We start from the raw sequence: 21777 nt of genomic DNA on the forward strand, positions 1-21777 counted from the left end.
CTGGAGTTACCCAACCAGAAAAGCCAGAGCCCAGGCTCAGCCGCGCCTCCAGGCACAAGAAGGGCAAAAATAGAAAGCGCCAGTGCGCAGTGGAGGGCTGGAAACCCTCGGACCTCAGATAACTGCGGAGAACCGGGGCTCGGAGTCAACATCGGCTCCAGGCGGTCCCAGCGTCCCGACCCCGGCCGCGACACACTTTCCACAAAACTGACACACACGCGCGGGTCGCGCGGGCTTCCCCGCCGGGTCGCCTGGAGGCCGGTCCCCCGCAAGCTGAGCGCACGAAAGGGCGCCCCAAAGGCGCCGGCCCAAGCCGCCCGCTGCGCTTTCCCTCCGGAAGGTGGGCTGCGGGGCCCAAGCGTAAACCCTGAGACAAGGTACACGCGCACCACGCCGCCACGGGGCACGAGAGTCCGGGCGCCCACCTGGCCGGACACCCTCCGTTTCTGGAATCACCGGACGCCTGTGTAAATTTCCCTTTGGCGTGTCATTTTCCAAAGGCCACTCAAGATCAGGGGACAGCACGCCTCCTCTCCAAGTGTCCTGCCAGCCCACCCACTCAAGATCAGAGGGACAAAATGCCTAACTAAAACAAAACAAAACAGAAACACAAGAAACTGGAGAGAGGGAGGAAAGGGTGCCCTCAAAAAAAAAAAAAAAAAAAAAAAACCTAAGCACGTTGACAGCGCTAAGAATAAACTACCAGGCAAAAGAAACCCTACATGTCAAATCCTAAAGTACAGAAGGGCAAGCCCGCCGGCAGTCCAGGCCCGGGGAGACCGGGGTCCCCAGCCCTGCAGAGCCAACCGCAGACCGGCTCGGGCGCCCCTCAGAAGCGCAGGGTCCCCGCGGCCGAGTCTGCGCCCCCGGCCGGCGCCGGGTCCCCTCTGCCCACCCTGCGCGCGGGGGCTGGAAAAGGCCGCGGAGAACCACGGCGGGGCGGGAAGGGGGGCTCCAAAGAAGGTCTGGCGACTCGAGTCGCTCCGTTTCTCGGTGGGCTCAGCGCGCGCCGTGGGGGAAGAGGGGCGGGGGTCCGGGAGGAGGGGATGGGTGGCACTTACGTAGACCGGCAGCGGCCACGGGCAGACGGCGGGCTCGGCCCCCACGAGCGATTCCAGCCTCAGCTCCAGCTTCTCCCCCATGTGCTAGTCCCACCGTGCTAGTCTGGCGGTTGGGGGAGGGGCGCGGCGCCGCCGGCGGGGGCGGAGCAAACAGGCAGGCGGGCAGTGAGGGGAGGGGGCCTGGCCTGGGCCTCAGCCGCCGCCGCCGCGCTCCCGTCCGGCCCCCGGCTCCCTCTTTGTGGTCACAAGCCCCGGGCCTCCAACGCTGCTGCGAACTCAGGCCTGCGTGAGGCGAGCACAATGAGCCGGGGACCGGGCCGAACCACTCGCGGCGCGCGCGGCCCACCCTGTGGACACGCCCGCTCTCACGCACGCACGCACGCACGTCTTCGGCTGCCCCCAGCCACACCCACCGGCCCGAAGTGGGGACCCGAGGAGACCCCTCGGGGCCTGGGGTGGCGGGTTCGACTCCCGCCCTTGACGTACCATGACACCCCCCCCCCTCCTCCCCAATAAGAAGACTATAATTCCTCATTAAATATGACAGCTGGAATCCCGGCTTCTGTTCACAAAAATGCCGTGTATTTAGCCTATGCTAGGCACCAGACCGCGGACGCTCAGTACTGGCAAAAAAGGAAATGCCCTGCCCTCATGGCACTGCCATTTTAATTGTAATAGTAGGGACAATGTTCAAGGGAGAAAATAAAGTGTCATCATCGCCACGGGGATGGTTAATCTCATGTGCACACTGCTTGGGGCCCCGGCAACCACAAACATTATTCCAGATGTGGCCAGGAAGGTATTTTTCAGAAGAGATTAACACTGAAATTGGTCCACTTTGCGTAAAGGAGACTGTCAATGCCGCGGCGTGGGTGGGCCTCGTCCATCAGTTGAAGGACTGGAGAGAAAAATGAGGTTCCCTAGAAAGAGGGAACTGTTCCTCCAGTGGCCTTGGGACATCAGCTCTTCCCTGTGTCTCCAGCCCAGAGTCCTGCCCGGACTTGCCTGCCTCACAGTCACATGAGTCAACTCCTTAAAACAAAACTATATATGTAAAAATACTGAATATATACAAGCCTATTAATTTGTATATGTGTGTATACATATTATATATATGTATACACATGTTTATATGTGCGTGCGTTTGTATTATATGTGTAAGTACTATATACAGTAAACATACAAGCCTATATATTTGTGTGTATATATTGTATACATGTAGGTATGTGTATATATATAGTATACATATTATAAATGTGAACATGCTGTATATATACACACACCCATATATTGATATACGGGTGTGTGTATATATACAGTAGATGTACGCTGTACGTATGTATGTATACAGTGTATATTTATATATAGGTGTGTATATATGTTGTAAACCTGTATGTGTATATGTTGCATAGGTATTATATGTATATATGTATATACTATATATAGACACACTTGCATATGTATTTATATGTGTATGTACATGCGCATATTTACATATAGGTGTGTATGTGTGTGTATACATTGTGTATATGTATGTGTATATATCTTATATATATGATATATATGTATATATATGATGAATTTATATGTACAGTACATATATATTTTTATGCTACATGCTTTTATATGTAGGTGTATATATGTGTCTATACGTATGTACGTGTATTGCATATGTTATATATGTATGTATACTGTATGTATACACATCTAAATATCTTTGTATGTGTGTATATATGTATGATATATATATGTACCTAGGTGTGTCTATTGCATATGTTATATGCATGTGTACATACTGTATATATACAAACTATGCATTTTATATGTGTGTATGTATAGTGTATATGTATATGTGTATTGTATGTGTGTATACATACTGTATATATACAAACGATGCATTTTATATATGTGTGTATATATGTATGTGTGTATGGCATATACCATATGTGTATATGTCTGTATGCATACTGCATATATACACAGCTGTATATTTTTGTATGCATGTACATATGTATGTGTGTGTATATACACACACACACCCTATGGATTCTGTTTGTCTGGAGAAGCCTCACTGATACGGACACTTATGACAATTGAGCACCTGCTCTTTGCCAGCCAGGGAGCCAAACGCTTGTCTTTTTGGTGTCTCCCTTAAGTGTCACAAGTCCCGGGAGGGAAGGTGATGCCGCTCCTACCAGTTGAGGTGCCTCAGGGTCAGAGAGGTGCACAGGGCGGGGGGCTGGAGCCTGGTGGAGCCCAGGTGGAGTTCTAGCAGCAGTACAGCCTAGCAGTGCCACTTCCCCAGGTGCTTCTCACAAAGATGCCGAGGGAGAGACAGGGTCTGAAAGAGGGGATGAGGAAGCTTCCGTGGGTCCGCAAGCCTAGACCAAGGCTGACTCGTCAAGGGTGTTAGAGGTCAGGACTGTGGTTTCCCTGGGGGTGGGGTTACACAGAGCCATTCCCATTCTGAAAAAGTATCCATTCTGCTCTTGTTTGTATGTTTACCCCCTCCCCCAAATCTTTTAAAAACAGATTCTCTTGGCTGCTGGGAGCACACATGGGGAAGTTGTGTGTGAGGGGGTGTGATCCAGGGGACAGGGAGGATAAGCCCCCCACTCGTAGGGCCAGGAGTGGCTCAGCTTTGTGAGCTAAGGATGGCCCGCGAGGTCCCAGAGAGAAGGGTCCCTACTCCGTCCCTGCTCCGTGCATCCCATTCCCAGCCTGAGAAGCCCAGAGCTACCCACACACACACACACCAGGGAGGAGAGCCAGTCACCCTGGCTCACAGGCTGCGGCTCCAAGGCTCCTGGCACTAGGAGCTATTTTCAGCTTTCATGCCCTAGGACATGGCCAGAGCTATTGTCTCCGGAAACTCTCTGTCTGTCTCTCGCCCGCCCTCCCTCCCTCCCTCCTCCGCCTCTTCCCCTCCCGCTCCAGCTGTCCTGCCCTCCACCCTGCATTTCTACACAGGATGGCTCACAGACAGCTGCTCCCCATGTCCACCCGCCACCATTCGATGGATGTCAAAGCAAGCCCTGGGGACTTCCCTGGAGGTCCAGCGATTAAGACGCGGAGTTTCCACTGCAGGGGGCGCGGGTTCGATCCCTGGTCAGGGAAATAAAATCCCACATGCTGCACGGCACAGCCAAAAAAATAAATGAATAAAAAATAAATTTATAGTGATGAAACAGCCCTAGTGGTGCAAGGATGGGACATATAGCTCTATGGTATAGAATAAAGGTCCAGAAAAAGATATATGAGAACTTGATATGACAGAAAGTGGGGAAATTAAGGAGTTTTCAATAAATGGCATTCGGACAATTGCATACCCATGTGGGAAAAAGTAAATTAGAAAAAAAAAAAAAGCAAGCCATGGTCAGGTGTGACCTTGGGCCCAGGGCCATTGGCACACGTTGTCATGTGGGATGTTCTTCCTTAGACTCCTCCCTCCCTCCTGTGTCACTTTCCCCGCCAGGTAAGTAACTCTGCCTGGTCAATAAGACCCTAGAGGTCCTTGGCCATTGGTATTGCAGTTGGAATTGTTACTGTGTTTACATAGGGTGACCAACACCCACCCCCAGTTTGCCCAGGACCGCTCAGGTTTGAGCGCTGGAACTGTGGGGAAACCCTCATTCCCGGGGACCCCCAGAAGGCTGGTCAGCCTATTTAGGATGGACCTCTCACTTGATCTCCCAACCCCAGAGAGCCAGAAAGGGAATCTCCCCCCTCCTTCCATAGTAACCTTCATTCATTCATCCACTCATCCCTTTATTCAACTCCTTTATTCAGCAAGTATTTATGAAGCATCTACTACACATCAGACACTCCTCTAGGTGCTGGGGACAGTAAACTGAGAAGGTGTGATGGATTACATGGGGATGATGACTCGAAGACCACTGCAGGTCAGCGGAGGTGGAAGAAGGAAGGGGCAGTTCTAAATGCAGGCTCCGACGGGATTGGGGCAGACCTTGCCCTGGGCCAGGCTGGTTGCTTCAACACAGCTGTCCTCACCCAGGGCCATCCTGCCCCCGCCTCCCCCAGTTTTTTGGTGATGTCTGGGAAAATCTGTGGTGGTCACTACTGGGGTGGAGAGGCCCCTGGAATCAAATGGGTGGGGCCAGGGATGCTGCTGAACCCCACACAGTGCCCAGGAGGGGCCCCCAGCAGAGGATGACCCGCCCCAAATAACCCCAGTGCCGTGGGGGAGACCCTTCACTAATATTATTCAGACCCGCTGGTGCCCCTAGATTCCTGCACAGGCAGGGACTCTAACCGGGTCACCTCTGTATCCCGAGGTGACCTAGAGTGGGGCAGCCAGGAGGGCTGAGTATTGGGGGGTGAAATGACAAATCTCTGTGCCCACTCTCCCCGCCACACCCCAGGGTCGATGGCCTCTATCTCCTCCCTGTGCCAGTAGCTTTTCCCTGAGCCATTTCTTCTTGTCAAGGTCCCTGTCACAGGTTGGGTTCCCCGAAGATGACGTTGAGAGCAAGGATTGGAGTGCAGGTGGTTGATGTGAGATGTGCAGAGAACAGATACAGCTGCCATAGGGTCCCGCAATTCCACTCCTGGGCATAGACCCGGAGAAAACTCTAATTCAAAAATATACATACAACCCTGGGATTTCCCTAGTGGTCCAGTGGTTAAGACTCCGTGCTTCCAGTGCAGGGAGCATGGGTTCCATCTCTGGCCAGGGAACTAATATCCCACATGCCTTGTGACAAGAAAAAAAGAAAGAGAGAAAGAAAGAAAAAGAAAGAAAGAAAGAAAAAAAGATACATGCACCCCAATGTTCACTGCAGCACTATTTACAATAGCCAAGACATGGAAGCTACCTAAATGTCCACTGATGGATGAATGGATAAAGAAGATGTGGTACATATATACCATGGAACATTATTCAGCCATAAAAAGAATGAAATAACGCTATTTGCAGCAACGTCGTGGATGGACTAGAGATTATCATACTAAGTGAAGTAAGTCAGAAGAGAAAGACAAATATATGATTTCACTTATATGTGAAATCTAAAATACGGCACAAATGAACTTGTCTACGAAACAAAAACAGACTCACAGACACAGAGAACAGACTGATACGGGTTTGGGTCTCTCAGGGCCTTGGCTGTTTTATCAGTTTATCAAGCCTCTCATGAACCATGCTGAGTCTGAAGAGTTACTACGATACAATTTGATTTTACAGCACTATCCCCAAAATTTAAAAACAATCTCAAAAGCAAGCCAATCCCCCACTCCTAGAAGAGTGAAACTAGGCACATTTTTGTTCCCAGAATCCAGTACAGAATTTAACCAAAGAACATAGCAGAAACTCAATGGCATTTGAGAGAAAGAGAAAGTCTCTTTGGTTTTAGCCTCACTAGAATGTCCATTAGTCTATGCCACTTCTTTGAAATTTCTGACCTGCGAACTTCGAACCAGGAGGAATCTTTTAGCCTGACGTTGATTTGTCACTATGAATTTGCCATGTGCAGTGCACAGCCCTGAGCATCTATCACACGTGGACTCTTGAGCTATCCTTCCTGTTTGATGACCTTGTGGTTCATACTGCAGTACTGAACTAATTATGGGTTCTGTCTAGTGACATTACACCTCCAGTGCTGAGGCGTAGATTAGACAGTCCTATGCTGCCATGGCCATTTTCACTGCCTTCTGCTATGGAACTGCCTAGACCAAAGGCAGCTGCCTTTAAGAGAACATTTCTTTCTCCAACGTAATTGACAAATCCAGTGTCAGCTTGGGTCCACATGTAAGGGGAGTCACTTGAGCCTACGGTAGACCATATGTGTCAATGCCGACAAGTTCTATAAAACATGTTTTCCTTACAATTGAGTCTTTGTCTCAGTCAAGCCTGCTTGGGAAAAACTGTACCTGAAGGGTACAGTTGGCTGTGGCTGCTATTGCAGCAGCTGGCTGATGGACAGCTGCCTGAGACTTCTCTGCCCTGTAAACTCCTGCACACTCTCAAGTCAAGTGCCAGGTATACTAAAGACCCTCCAGGTGCCTTATTCATTCCACTCCAGGTATTGCTCAGTCACCTGCAACTCCCTAAGGCCCCTTTTCTTTATGTCAGGCCTTTACTTAAGTGGCTCGAAAGAAACAGCCACTTTCCCACACCATAAGCTGCAGCCATCAGCCAAAATCAAAGTATCTTATGGCTGGTATAGTGGGTTGGATGGTGGCCCCCAAAAGGATATATCCATGTCCTAATCCTTGACGGTTACTTCATTTGAAAAAAAATGTTTTTGCAAATGTCATTAAGGATCTTGACATGGGATTTCCATCCTATATTATCTGGATGGGTCCTAAATAGGATGACAATTGTCCTTATTATACAAGAAGGGCAGAGGGACATTTGAGACAGACAAAAGAGAAGATACAGACACAGAAAGGGGGTGATGTGAAGACAGAGACAAAAACTGAGTGATGTGGCCTCAAGCCAAGGAAGCTGGCAACTACCAGAAGCTGAAAGAGGCAAGGGATAGAATCTCCCCTAAAGCATCTGTAGGGAGAGCAGCCTTGCTGACACCTTGATATCAGACTTCTGGCCTCTACAACTGTGAGACAGTAAATTTCTATTGTGTTAAGCGTCCAAGTTTGTGGTAGTATGTTACAATAAGCACGGGAGAATAATACAGCATGTCTTAAACCTTTTCTAGGCTTCAGCAGTTTACTGCACAAACTTAAATATTTTCAAACAGTCAAAGGTCCCAACATCCCACCATACATTAAAGACCAAGGCACTGGAATACCTTCCTTGGCAGTACCAAAGTATTTTCCACGTGGGCATTTTCCTCTCCAAAATGTCTGCTCCTTTCTTTTTATTTCTCAGTGTTCCCAGGTAGTGCACCGAATGTTAGGGTCTTTTAATTACCTTTCAGCAGCTACAATGCCTTAATTCTATTTGGTTTGGCATAAATTAGAAAATAAGAGAAAAGATGGAGGGCCGAATATTCCTGTTACTGTTGATAACCCTGGCTTGAGAATCCAGTTTGAATGAAATGATCACATAACTGAACCCCAGAATGGGGCAGATTTACTAACTAGTAATACACAGAATGAGAGAAACAGAAGACACTTACTCACACTCTCAAGGGAGAGAACAGAATTAGTCAAGGCAAGCATGCACGCTTAATTCTTTTCAAGCTTTCTATATAAGTCACTTGATCACGCTGGGGCAGAGTCAGTAAAGAAGCAGCGCTGATAGGACCCTACGAGCTCTCTTGACAGGACTGAAACATCAGGAGCAGGAAAGCAACATTCCCTCACTCCCCACCACCACCACCCCCAGCAGTAAAAAATGATCATCCACATTGACAATGTAAAAGAAATCAGAAGCTACGTTAACTCTGATTTACTCTTAGTATACCAAAAGCTTATCAGGAGCCTTGTGCAAAAGCATCTTGATTGGGCTTCTCCGGTGGCACAGTGGTCCGGGAAGATCCCACATGCCTCGGAGCAGCTGGGCCTGTGAGCCATGGTTGCTAAGCCTGCATGTCCGGAGCCTGTGCTCCGCAACGGGAGAGGCCACAACAGTGAGAGGCCCACGTACTACAAAAAAAAAAAAAAACCCAAAAACCCCATCTTGATTAGTTGCTAATAAAAGTCTTTAGAAGCAGAACCCTCCACATGCAGCAAAGGGAAGATGCAGACCTGTATGCTTCAGGATTTTCTCACCAAAACCCCACACAATTTCTTTACTATTCCAGCCAAGTATGGCCTAGCCCTACCCTTATCCCTGTTTTTCTTGGTGTAGTAATAAAGAAACATAGATGGAAATAAAGAAGACATATCAGGTAGAAAGATATAAAATAGTGGGGAAAATAATATGTGAAGTCAAGTACCACCACCATTTACTAGCAGTGAACTTTCAGCACCAACATTAATATTTTTTCCTGTTATATCTGTAAATGATAATAACTAATATGTACATAACAATTTTCAATTTAATCAAATCTCATTTTTATAACTAACTACTTCACAACAAGTAAAATGCTAAGGCAACATCAATAGATGAAAAAAGGTAGTCCCTGGCCCCAAGGAATGTTGCCCAGGAGAAGACAGAGATATGTAAAAAATACAATTATAATACAGTGTAACGAGTGCAGCAATCAGGCATGCAGAAGTGCAAGGGTAGCAAAAAGGAGCGTGTGATCACAACACTAAAAAGAAGACTGCACAAAAGACATAATATGTAAACTGAGGTTTGAAAACTGAAGTGGGTTTCCCAGGTGCTCCATAGGGAGGAAGGAATTCTTGGAGGAGGGAAAAGCATAAAAGAAGACAGTGAATTGTTCATATAATCCAGAAGTGAAGTAGGCAATGGCAGGAGAAATGATTGGACACAGGCGTCATGAATACTTGCAGGTCTGCATTTTAGCAAGTCCATTCTAAAGGAAACTTTGAGGATCAACTCGGGGGCGGGGGACAGTGGGGGGACAGAGCTAGTCATTCCTGCCAGAAACACTGGAACCAGTTTCTACCAACCCACCAATAGAATGACTTCAAAGGCAACATGGTATCACAGAAAGGGCTTGTTCTTTTGTTTGTTTGTTTTTAGTTCATTAGGCCTCACTTAAAATTCTGATTCCACAATGCACCTGCTTTGGGATCTTGAACAACGCTCATAACCTCTGCAAGTTTCAGTATAGTAAGTTTATGTGATTACCTTCATCTGTAATATCCCTGCGTTGCAATCTTAATGGAAACTCAAGTTCAGGTCAAAGACAAGTTTCTCTGTGACTTCTCCTCTGAATTGATTCAAAAGCCGTCTCTCCCATCCTCATATGGCTTCTCTTATGGAATCTCATAAAAACTTCTAAGACCTCTTTGGTTTTTTGTTGTTGTTGTTGTCTGTTTGTTTGTTTTTTAATTTAAGTATAGTTGATTTACAATGTTGTGTTACTTTCAGGTGTACAGCACAGTGATTCCTTTTTCACATTCTTTTCCCTTATAAGTTATTACAAAATATCGAGTAGAGTTCCCTGTGCCATAGAGGAGATCCTTGTTGTATCTATTCTATGCCTTCTTTGAATGACCGTAGCACTTGTTGTCTGTATCAGTTTTATGTCTCTGGTTGCTTTGTGACTGAAAATGAAAAATTTCTATTTGTTCATGTCCTGGCCCTTCCTTGAAAATGTGTTCATTTATGTATTTCATATTTATTGACTACATCTTAGACACCTTGTTAACTGCTGGTTCTAGATGTTAGTAAAATATAGACCTTCCTGCTCAAAAGGTCGCAGTACTTGTGGGAAAACAAAAAAATGAACAACCTATGTCTCAAAGAGCTTTGTACTTCCCAAAGAGAACACACCTAGTAGGTACAATAAATACATGTATCATACATAAATGTATAAATAGTTAATGGGATTGAAAACTAGAGATAACTGCTTTTCGATTCTGAGGAAATGATGATTATATTTCACCAGGAGCTCAATACCACTCTGAGAATGAGAGCTTAACCCCCGTCCTGACTCACTGCATCACTTTTCTGTATAAAAATACACAAGCCTGTATATACGCTCTAGAAAAAGGCTATCTGGCATGAATTTCAGATAGCAAGAAGAAAACTTCAAGAGGTTCAGAGAAGCATCCAGAAGCTCAGATGATTGGCACTAATACAACTTGCTTGACAGGAAAATAGAGCTGTAAATCTCACAAAATTAGATGATCTTTGAAGAATTTCAAAACCTCCTGCTATTAATTGGAAATCCTAGAAGAACCACTTCTTTTAAAGCATACTGATAATATGCTTTACAGCTTAATATTCAGAAGCCTATGTTTTGGCTAAGTGAGCTTCAGGAAAGAAGGAAACTTGTGGTTCAGTTCCATCTACTCTGGAACCTCTGGTCAAAACATTTACTTCTGTGCTCAGCCATCTTATCATCTGTAAAATGGAGGCAACTCTAAGAAAACATAGTTACACAGATGTTGCACAGTTTCATGTGTCATTGTCCTCATTTGTTTCAGAAAACCAATAACATCTAAGCTACTACTGCAAAGAGTGCAATGTTACTTGGGGTCATCTAGTGCAGCTCTGTCAAAGGAAAGAAAAGGAAAAGGGCCTAGCATAACTATAATTTTCCCAAGAGGACACTATTATTTTATGGTAAATCTGAGTCAAGAACCCTGATCTCTTTGATGACATTCCATTGTTCTTTCGTTGGGTTCTGAACAACCCAGAGAAAGAAAGAGAAATAAAACTCGTATGTGCTGTGTCACTGGTACAGGATGTGGCAAGATTGGAATTGGAGAACTACATATTAACAGGTATTTGGGAAATTCTTCAAACTAATTAAGATATATACCAGGTCCATAAAAAACAGTATGTTTTCTCAAGATGATTCTGTGGAATGAACAGAACTGGTAACTGAAGGTGTCTGTGTGCTGCAGTTCCAAACAGGATGGGTGAATGCTTGTCTTCTGGCACCTTGAAGACTCCACCCCAACATACACATTAAAATAAAATTAACATTTCAACTGGGTCATAGTTAATTCTGCATGTTCTTGTAAGTCAGCAAAATATTCCATATATCATTTAAGTTGTCACTCACTTTTTTTTTTTTTTTTTGCGGTACGCGGGCCTCTCACTGTTGTGGCCTCTCCCGTTGCGGATCACAGGCTCCGGACGCGTAGGCTCAGTGGCCATGGCTCACGGGCCTAGCCACTCCACGGCATGTGGTCCAGGATCTTCCCGGACCGGGGCACGAACCCGTGTCCCCTACATCGGAAGGCGGACTCTCAACCACTGCACCACCAGGGAAGCCCCATATCTGATTTTTGTATTAGGACTCGTCTAATTTTTTATATACATTGGAAAATAACTCATGTCTTTCTAAGGTGTATATCTTTGATTATATTTTCTATTTTCATAAAGCTTCTTGTATTCTCTACTCAAAACAGGTATAAATAATGGCTGCATGGAACTAATCAATAATCAGCCATTTTGTCCAGATTTTCAAATGTGTTGGTATAAAGCTACCATAGTATTCTTTTGTAATTAAAAAAAAATTCACTCTGTTTTATAGCTAGTCCCATCTCTATCATATTTGCCAATATTGCTTATTTTATTGGTCTTTCTAAAGAACAAGCTTTTGGTTTTATTTGTCAAGTTTACTGCTTTTCTTCTCTATTTTTGACTTTTCTCTTGATTAATTTTGTCCTTCCACTCTTTGGGACTTACCTTGTTCTTTTTCTATGTCTACTGTCCATTTCCTATAGCTTCAAGAGCCATTTTCAACAACTCAATGAGTTCTGCCAGCTGTGTCATGGCCACTTCATCATATGCCATTAAAACTTAATCTCATACACTGGGTGAAGACTCAGCAGTCTTATTTTGCTTTCAAAATTGTTCTATAGCCTGGGATCCTTCTTCTTCTCCTAAATTAGCACTATCATCAGGGAAAATTCTAGTGGGCCTAGAATTCTAGGCTTGCCTCTCCTGTAGTTTCATAATCAAAGAGAAAACATTTCCACCCTTTTTTTGATGTTGATCGAAAATTTAGCAACACTTCTTTGCACTGTATTCAAATCCCAAAATATAAGCAAGCCTTCATGCACACAGTCTCACTGAAATGTCATAATTTTAAACTTTGTATGACCTGGAACAATGACCTTTCCAAATACTCCACACTCTTCCTAGGTGTTCAGACTTTTTCATTCCTACAACATCTTTTACACATGGTCGATTTGTGTCATAAGTTCTTCCTCACTCCCACTTCTGAGTATATATCCAAAGGAAACATCATCATGATTTGAAGAGATATCTGTACTCCCATGTTCATTGTAGCATTATGCACAAGAGCCAAGGTATGGAAACAACCTAAGTGTCCATAGTAGATTAATGGATAAAGGAAATATGGTATATATATACAATAGAATATTATTCAACCTTAGAAAAGAAGAAAATCCTATCATTTAAGTCAACATGGATAAAACTGGAGGACACTATGCTAAGTGAAATAAGACAAAGACAAATAGTGCATGATGTCACTTATATGTGGACTCTAAAAAAATAATGAAATAAATCAACTCTTCCCTCCCTGGACATTTTCCTCAGCAGAATCTAGCAGCCTCTGCTATGAGTCTTATCTTTTTTTTTTTATTGTTGTACCAGATCACAACCCCAGGGAACCTATGTATTTACCGATGTATATCTACATTATAGTTTACCATTGTTCTTTTTCTTTGTAATTCATTCCTTCCACTTCTGGCATCAGAACCTCATTTTTACTTTGGAGAAGTCCTTGTGATTCAGGTAGGCTGTGTGTCTCCTCCCTAGGCTGTGTGACTTGGGGCTGGCTAGACACAGTGTTTTACATATACTCTATATGTCTTAAGTACTTATTTCTCTGTTTTCCATCATTTTCCCTCCAAATTTTTGTGTAGTTATTTTTTAATTGACATTTGTAATCCTTTCTTTTGTTTGACTAAGGTAATGTTCAACCGATCTTCTGAGTGCTTAATTTCAGCTTTTTTAATTCTAGAAGTTTCTTTTGGTTGCATTTCACAGATCATTTTTGCCTAAATTGTACATGTTGTCCTTTTCTTAATACATAAATCATAATTTTAAATAATAGTTTCATTGAGATATAATTTACTTTCCATATTATTTAAGGTGTACAATTTAATGTGTTACGCATCTACCACAACAATCAATTTTAGAACTTTCATCCACCCCCCAAAAGAAAAAGAATCTATTATAGGTCACTCACTCCCCCATTTCTCCAAACCCTAGGCAGCCACTAATATACTTTGTCTCTACAGATTTGTCTAGACTGGACATTGCATACAAATGGAATCATACAATTACTTAGCATGTTTTCAAGGTTCATGCATGTTGTAGTATGCATCAGTACTTGATGTCTTTTTATGGCTGAATAATATTCCATGGTGTGGATATTACTATGTTTCATTTATCCATTCACAGTAAATGGCCATTTGGGTTATTTCCACTTTGGGGCTCTTATGAATAATGCTGCTGTGGTTGGATTTACGTGCAAGTTTTGTATGCAGGTCTAGATTTGTTTTTTCAATTAACAGACTATTTCGGAGCCGTTTCTGGTTTACAGAAAAATTAAGCAGAAAGGACAGAGTTCTCATACCTCCTTACCTCTCTACCCAGTTTCCCCTATTATTAACATCTTACATTAGCGTAATACATTTGTTATAGTTAATGAACCCATATTGATACATTATTACTAACTAATGTCCATGGTTTACTTTAAACTTCATTCTTTGTTTTGTACATTATATGATTTTTTGACAAATGTGCAATAACCTGTATCCACCATTACAGAACCATACACAGGAGTTTCTTTGCCTTTAAAATTCCGTGCTTCACCCATCCTTTTCTCCCTCCCCACAACCTCTGGCAACCACTGATCTTTTGACTGTCTCCACACTTTGGCCTTTTCCTGAAGTTCATATAGCTGCAATCATATAATATGCATGTAGCCTTTGCAGATTGGCTTTTCTTCACTTAGCAATATGCATTTAAGCTTCTTCCATGTCTTTTCATGGCTTCATAGCCTTTTCTCTTTATTGCTCAATGCTATTCCTTTGTACCGATATACCATAGTTTGTTTATCCATTCCCCTATTGAAAAACATTTGGTTGATTTCAAGTTTTGGCAATTATGGAAGAAACTGTTATAAATATCCATGTGCAGGTTTTATGCGGACATAACTTTTCAGTTCCTATGGGTAAATACCAAAGAGCATGATTACTAGATCACTGTATGGTAAAAGTATGTTTAGTTTTGTAAGAAACTGCCAAGTATCCTGCTAGCAGCAAATGAGAATTTCAGTTGTTCTGCATCGTCAACAACTTTGGTATTTCAGTATTTGGATTTTAGCCATTTGAATAAGTGTGTAGTGGTATCTCATCATTGTTCTAATTTAAAATTCCCTGATGACATGGAATGTGTAGCATCTTTTCATATGCATATTTGCCATGTGTCTATTTTCTTTGTTTAATCATAGTTGTTCTGTTTTTTAAACAAAGCCTACTAACTCTTGTCCTCCTTGTCCATTTATAGTCTTTTTTCTTTCTTTCTTTTATTTTTTTTGAGCTTTTGATCATTTAGTCTTTTTCCTGGTATGTCCAATTATTTTGTATATTAAAATTGGACTTAACTTATTTTAGGAAACTATAAAGATACCTCCACATTCTGGATGTTGTTATTGTTCTCTTGAAAAGATTTCCTTTTGCCCATGGCAGACAGTTACTATAGGGACTGGAAACCTTAGTCCATTCTCAGTTTGAGCTGATTCAAAGCTGTTTTTCAGTCTGTGTGAAGGGTGCTCTATTTCTGTCTTGTCCTTCCTCTATGGGTGTTGCCCTTTGGGATTACCATGTGAAAGTTTGTATTCTCCCTATTCCCAACTACCCTTGTATTTGTTAGGCTTTAAATGTAATGGTTCCCCCAGCCCCGTGAGACTAAGGATACGTGTAGCTTGTCATTCCATTAGTTGTTGCTTTTAGCTTGAGCTCTTGCCGTTTGGCTTCTGTGGTTACAGTCTTTTGAACTCCTTGGCTTTTCAGCTCCTAGGCTGTATGAGTTGAATCAGCAAATGCCCCAAGGACAAAAGCTGCACCAAATGTCAAGCTTGCATCTGTGTTTCCCTTCTCTCCAGAACTTGGCCCACGTGTCTTGGTGTCTCTCAAACATTCGGATGCTGTTGAACAGAGGTTTTCTTACTTTATCCAAGTTTTCTAAAATTTCTTTAGACTTCCCCTGATCTTATGTTATTATTGAAGTATCATCTCAATTATCCTTAGGAAGAAAATTTACAATTTTATATTTTATTATTTTATTTTCTATATTACCTCAGTTTCTGTAGAGACCTTTTACCTGATAGTTCAGTCTAGTTCCTGTGTTACCAGTAAGATGGAGATAGGTGGAGGCTAAGAATATTGGGGGGAAAATCACTGATGAATTATATGTCTCGTTCTTTTTGTTTTTCCTCTCCTTATTTACTCTGGCAGCCTACATTTGTCCTCCTTGATTGGACCCAGTTGCCCAAATAAGCAACCCACTCTGGCAAAGACCTGACTTTACTCTCATAAATGTCTGCATGTTAGGATAAGCTAGATGATGAACACCATGCCAAAGTTGTTTGTGTGACCAGTCAGAATGGCCATCATCAAAAAATCTACAAACAATAAATGCTGGAGAGGCTGTGGAGAAAAGGGAACCCTCTTGCACTGTTGGTGGGAATGTACATTGATACAGCCACTATGGAGTACAGTATGGAGGTTCCCTAAAAAACTAAAAATAGGGCCTCCCTGGTGGCGCAGTGGTTGAGAGTCCGCCTGCCGATGCAGGGGATACGGGTTCGTGCCCCGGTCTGGGAGGATCCCATATGCCGCAGAGCGGCTGGGCCCGTGAGCCATGGCCGCTGGGCCTGCGCATCCGGAGCCTGTGCTCCGCAACGGGAGAGGCCACAACAGTGAGAGGCCCGCATACCGCAAAAAGAAAAAAAAAAAAAAAAAAAAAAAAAACTAAAAATAGAACTACTGTCCGACCCAGCAATCCCACTACTGGGCATATACCCTTAAAAAAACATAATTAGAAGAGACATGTACCACCATGTTCATTTCGGCAGTATTTACAATCGCCAGGACATGGAAGCAACCTAAGTGTCCATCGACAGATGAATGGATAAAGAAGATGTGGCACATATATACAATGGAATATTACTCAGCCATAAAAAGAAATGCAATTGAGTTATTTGCAGTGAGGTGGATGGACCTAGAGACTGTCATACAGAGTGAAGGAAGTCAGAAAGAGAAAAACAAATATCGTATGCTAACACAGATATATGGAATCTAAAAAAAAAAATTGTTCTGAAGAACCTAGGGGCAGGACCGGAATAAAGACGCAGACATAGACAATGGACTTGAGGACACGGGGAGGGGAAAGGGTAAGCTGGGATGAAGTGACAGAGTGGCTTGGACATATATACACTCCCAAATGTAAAATAGATACCAGTGGGAAGCAGCCGCATAGCACAGGGAGATCAGCTCGGTGCTTTGTGACCACCTAGAGGGGTGGGGTAGGGAGGGTGGGAGGGAGACGCAAGAGGGAGGAGATATGGGGATATATGTATATGTATAGCTGATTCACTTTGTTATAAAGCAGAAACTAACACAGCATTGTAAAGCAATTATACTCCAATAAAGATGTTAAAAAAACAAAAAGTGGGCCTCCCTGGTGGCGCAGTGGTTGAGAGTCCGCCTGCCGATGCAGGGGATACGGGTTCGTGCCCCGGTCCGGGAGGATCCCACATGCCGCGGAGCGGCTGGGCCCGTGAGCCATGGCCGCTGAGCCTGCGCGTCCGGAGCCTGTGCTCCGCAACGGGAGAGGCCACAACAGTGAGAGGCCCGCATACCGCAAAAAAAAAAAAAAAAAAAAAAAAAAAAAACAAAAAGTTAGAGAGTAAAAAAACTCAAAAGAATTGGCCACACTCCTCCAACAGATTCTCTAACCTTTAGCAGAACAGAATTCACACTGAATCTGGTTTATGAGTAAAAGACAAGTCAACTTTAAAGTGGATCAGAGATGACAACATTTCTTTTCCATGGGCCTGCTTTGGAGCCATATTTATGCTGACCACTCAAAAGCTTCCTCTTGAGTATTCTGTGATATATTAGAACCAGGAATAAGGGGTGTTAGTGCTGCAAGGGTCAGCCAGTGGTCTGCGATTTAATTCACATATCCTTTCTGCACCAGACTCTTTAAGATCATTGAGTTAGCCTAAGAATTTTGAAGCTGTAGAATTCAAGACAGTACATTACAATAGGCCAATATTACTATTCTCCTGCTCTGACATTCTCCACTGATGGACAGATGAAGGAGAAGGAAGGGCAGTCACCAGTAACTGAGAGTAAATGAAACTGGAATATTGTAATTCAGTATCATCTGAGTGACTGAATTGGCTGGCAGAGTGTTCTCCAGTTAAGGGTGAGGGAAGATTAATTCTGCACATGACACCACTACTGTATTTATACAAGTCTACTGGGACAGTTGTGTGCCTTCAATTGTTTTCTTCATTCATTTCAGTCAGAGACTTGTGTTGACTGATTTTCCTTTTTGATGTATGAAATGACTGTTTGACTGAATTTACCATTTAATTTACACTAATGCACTGTAAAAATGATACATTAGTCAAATTGGATTGGCAGGTATGAAAATGTTTACCCCAGAACTAGACAGAAATATAATATTGCCTTCTACAGAAATTAAGTCATATGCCCTGGATTTTGGGGAAATGTTTCAATTTTAACTATTTTGCCACGTTTCAAAAATGTAGGGTCACTGATCCCATAGTAAAAATAAGAAGATCTGTGAAGTCCAGAAAAACACAGTTTTGTGTGACTCTGACAATCACATAACACAAAAGAAAAAACTACGATGAGATAAATTTTACTGAGTTTCATACTTATCAAGAGGTGTTTCTATGTTAAACCTCTGAGTCTTATTCTAGAAGTTCTTTAGGAACGAACACTTCAAATATATTCATAGAAAACCCTCTTTATTTGTAATTTCATTCTTCCAATATTTATAGTTACTATGACAGGCCATTTCTCCACGTCCCATCCCATGATTCTCTGCCCCTATTGAACATTTGGAAATTCGTGGCATGAGCAGGAAAGTGAAGCAGTTTTTGAGATTATTGAATAATGCTGATTTTATAAAGACTGCTTTGTTCCACAGTTGACAAACTTATAATGGTACCGATGGTTGGATACTACTCTTAGAGATGAGAAAGCTCCTAAGGAACCTTCCGTATTCCATTCACCAATCTGTGTTCTTGTTCAAAGCAAAATTAATTCCTTTCAAAATTATCATATTACCTTAATTTTTAATCTTAAAATAAGATTAAAAATTAAAATAATTAAAAATTAAAAATAAAATTAAAAATCTTAATTTTTAATCTTAAAATAATCTATCTGTGAGAATGGGAATTTTGGGTAGGAAAAAGTGACAGAAGATGGGACAAAAAGAGAATTCATAGAAAGACAATACAGAATTGTTTAAATGGTGGGTACAAACTTCTATTTCCAACTATATCAGTTTACCTTAGGGAAACGTACTAGAAAGGCCAAATAAATCATAAGCAACATTGGACTGTGAGAATTAGAAAGCTACTGAGGTAGCCATGACCTAGAAAAGTAAAATAGAGAAAGAAACTCACTGAAGTGAGAACAATATTCTGCACATGCTTTTCTAGCCCAGTCATTTAGAAACTACTGATGAAGAGCAAAAGTCTGAGAAACCAAATGTGGCTCCTAAGAGGTAGAAAAGCCAGTAGATCTTAGGACAATGTCATAGGACTAAGGAAACCAGAGTTGGAATTGAGAAATAACAAGGCAGCTAGAATTTTAAGGACCAAACTCACAGAGAGAGTAAAGATTCAGAGAACAGAGCTGGATTCAGCAACAGTGTTCCCTTGCAGTATTTTCCATGTATAATAGGTAGATAAGGCAAGATGCTAAGAAGTCAAACAAAAGCTAACTGAAGTCAAAGCAAAGACTTAGTTGGCTCATAATGCTGAAGAGACAAAATTGGGGTTCAGAACCTATGAAAAATTTGTGGCCCAATGGAAAACGAATGATATGAATTAGGACATTGAAAGTCTCTACACATGTGTGTGTGTCTGTGTGTGTGTGTGTGTGTGTGTGTGTGTGTGTGTGTCTGTGTCAGGAAGGTTGATGCAACATCTACACTGAACCTTATAAAGAAGGAAAATGAGTATGAAGTTGGTCCAGTGACTGAGGTGATCTTCCCCTCTGCTCCCTACCTAAGAATAGGAAATTCTCTCCTCAAGAAAATACAGTTGACCCTTGAACAAGGTAAGGGTTAGAGACACTGACTCCCTGTACAGTCAAAAATCCACAAATAACTTTATGGTCGGCCCTTCTTATCTGTGGTTCTGAATCTGAGGATTCAACCAACCACAGATCATGTAGTACTGTATTACTTATTGAAAAAAAATCCATGTATAAGTGGATCTGTGCAGTTCAAATCCAGGTTGTTCAAAGGGCAACTGTAACGTCATTCAGGTTCCCTACAACTTGTCATATCCCAAGTCTGGTATTCACTGAAGAACCACCAAGACTACCAAGAAAAGGAGAATTAGAATAAAAAACAAAACAGAATCAGAATCATAGATGACCTAAACATTAAAGTTCATACATATTTTGGTAAATATTATCAAGTTCAAGAAAATAGATGACAAGGTGGAGAACTTAACTTGACAACTAGAAACTATAAACTGATTGAAGTTGAACTGATAGAATTAAAAATTATACGAAATTTAAAATTCGGTAGTGGATTGGACACAGGTAAAGAGAGGTAAGTGAACTGGAAGATAGCGTAGTAACAATATTAAGACTAAAACATGGGAAACAAAAAGAATAAGAAGTACACAAAAGCGCATTTGAGACATATGGGCCACAGTAAACATTTTTATCATATGTGTAAACTGGAGTCCAAAGAAAAAAGGAGAGAGAGATTGGGATGAAAACAATATTTCAGAAATATTAACAGCTGAGAGTTCTCTAAAACTAAAAAGAATATGTGGAGCCATAAATTCAATAAGCACTAAAAAATGCAACAAGAACAAATACAAAAAAAACCACACCTAAGATCACCACAGTACAATTCATGAATAGTAAAGAAAATCATGACATCTTAAAAGCAGCCCAGGAAAAAGAGAGAGATTACTTTCAAAGGAACAATAGGATTAAGATTACAGCTTTCTTCTCAATGAAACTGGATACTAGAAAATAATGGAATAACATTTTTAAGTGCTAAAGAAAAGAACTGCCCATTGGGAATTCTAGAAGCAGAGAAAATGTTGTTTGGAAGGAAAGATGAAATAAGAAATTTGCAGACAAACAAAATTTAGAAAATATGTTCTCATCAGAACTGACTTAATTAAATTATAAAGGGAGACCTGCAGGTAGAAGGAAGATTATCACAGACGAAAATAAGGACTTTATTAAGAATTATGTATAACAGAAAGGATAAATAAGTGGATAAACCTAAATAAAATCTAACAGCACAAAAGAGTAATAATAAAATATATCAAAAATTAGAATGCATTAAAACAAATGGAAGAGGAAAAGTAGTCAAAGAAATTCAAGATCTCAGCATTGCTTGAGAAGCAGTAAAAGAGCTAATAAGTCATGGTACATGTGTAACTGCTACTTATGTAAAAATAACAAGCTAATACAAGGGAAAATGGAATTTGAAGAAATCTAAAAGGAAGAAAGAAGAGCAAAAAGAACATAACAAGGTGGGACAAATAGTAAACGAGAAGTAAACGGTCTATAAGAAAATACATTAACTGTAAATACTCAAATTAAAGGACAAGAATTATTGAAACACACAAAAAGCCTAATTTTATGCCACCTACAAGAGACAAGAGTCAGATTGAAAATTAAAGGATTCAAAACTTATGTCCTAACAACAATAAGTAAAATTGAAGAAGATTTTTTAATGTTAACATAGATTTGAAAGCAAAATGTATCACTGGTGATAAGGCAGGATAATAAAACCCACTGTTACTTTACAAGGAATATATTATAAATCTAAACTTCAATGCAATAGATGAAGGGAAATTCCAAAAATCTAAGTAGAAATAGAAAAATCTAAATTACCTAGATCAGTAACGTAGAACCACAAGAA

Source organism: Mesoplodon bidens, assembly GCF_964165515.1.
Source record: "Mesoplodon bidens genome assembly, contig: HAP1_SCAFFOLD_822, whole genome shotgun sequence".
NCBI classification, from domain to species: Eukaryota; Metazoa; Chordata; class Mammalia; order Artiodactyla; family Ziphiidae; genus Mesoplodon; species Mesoplodon bidens.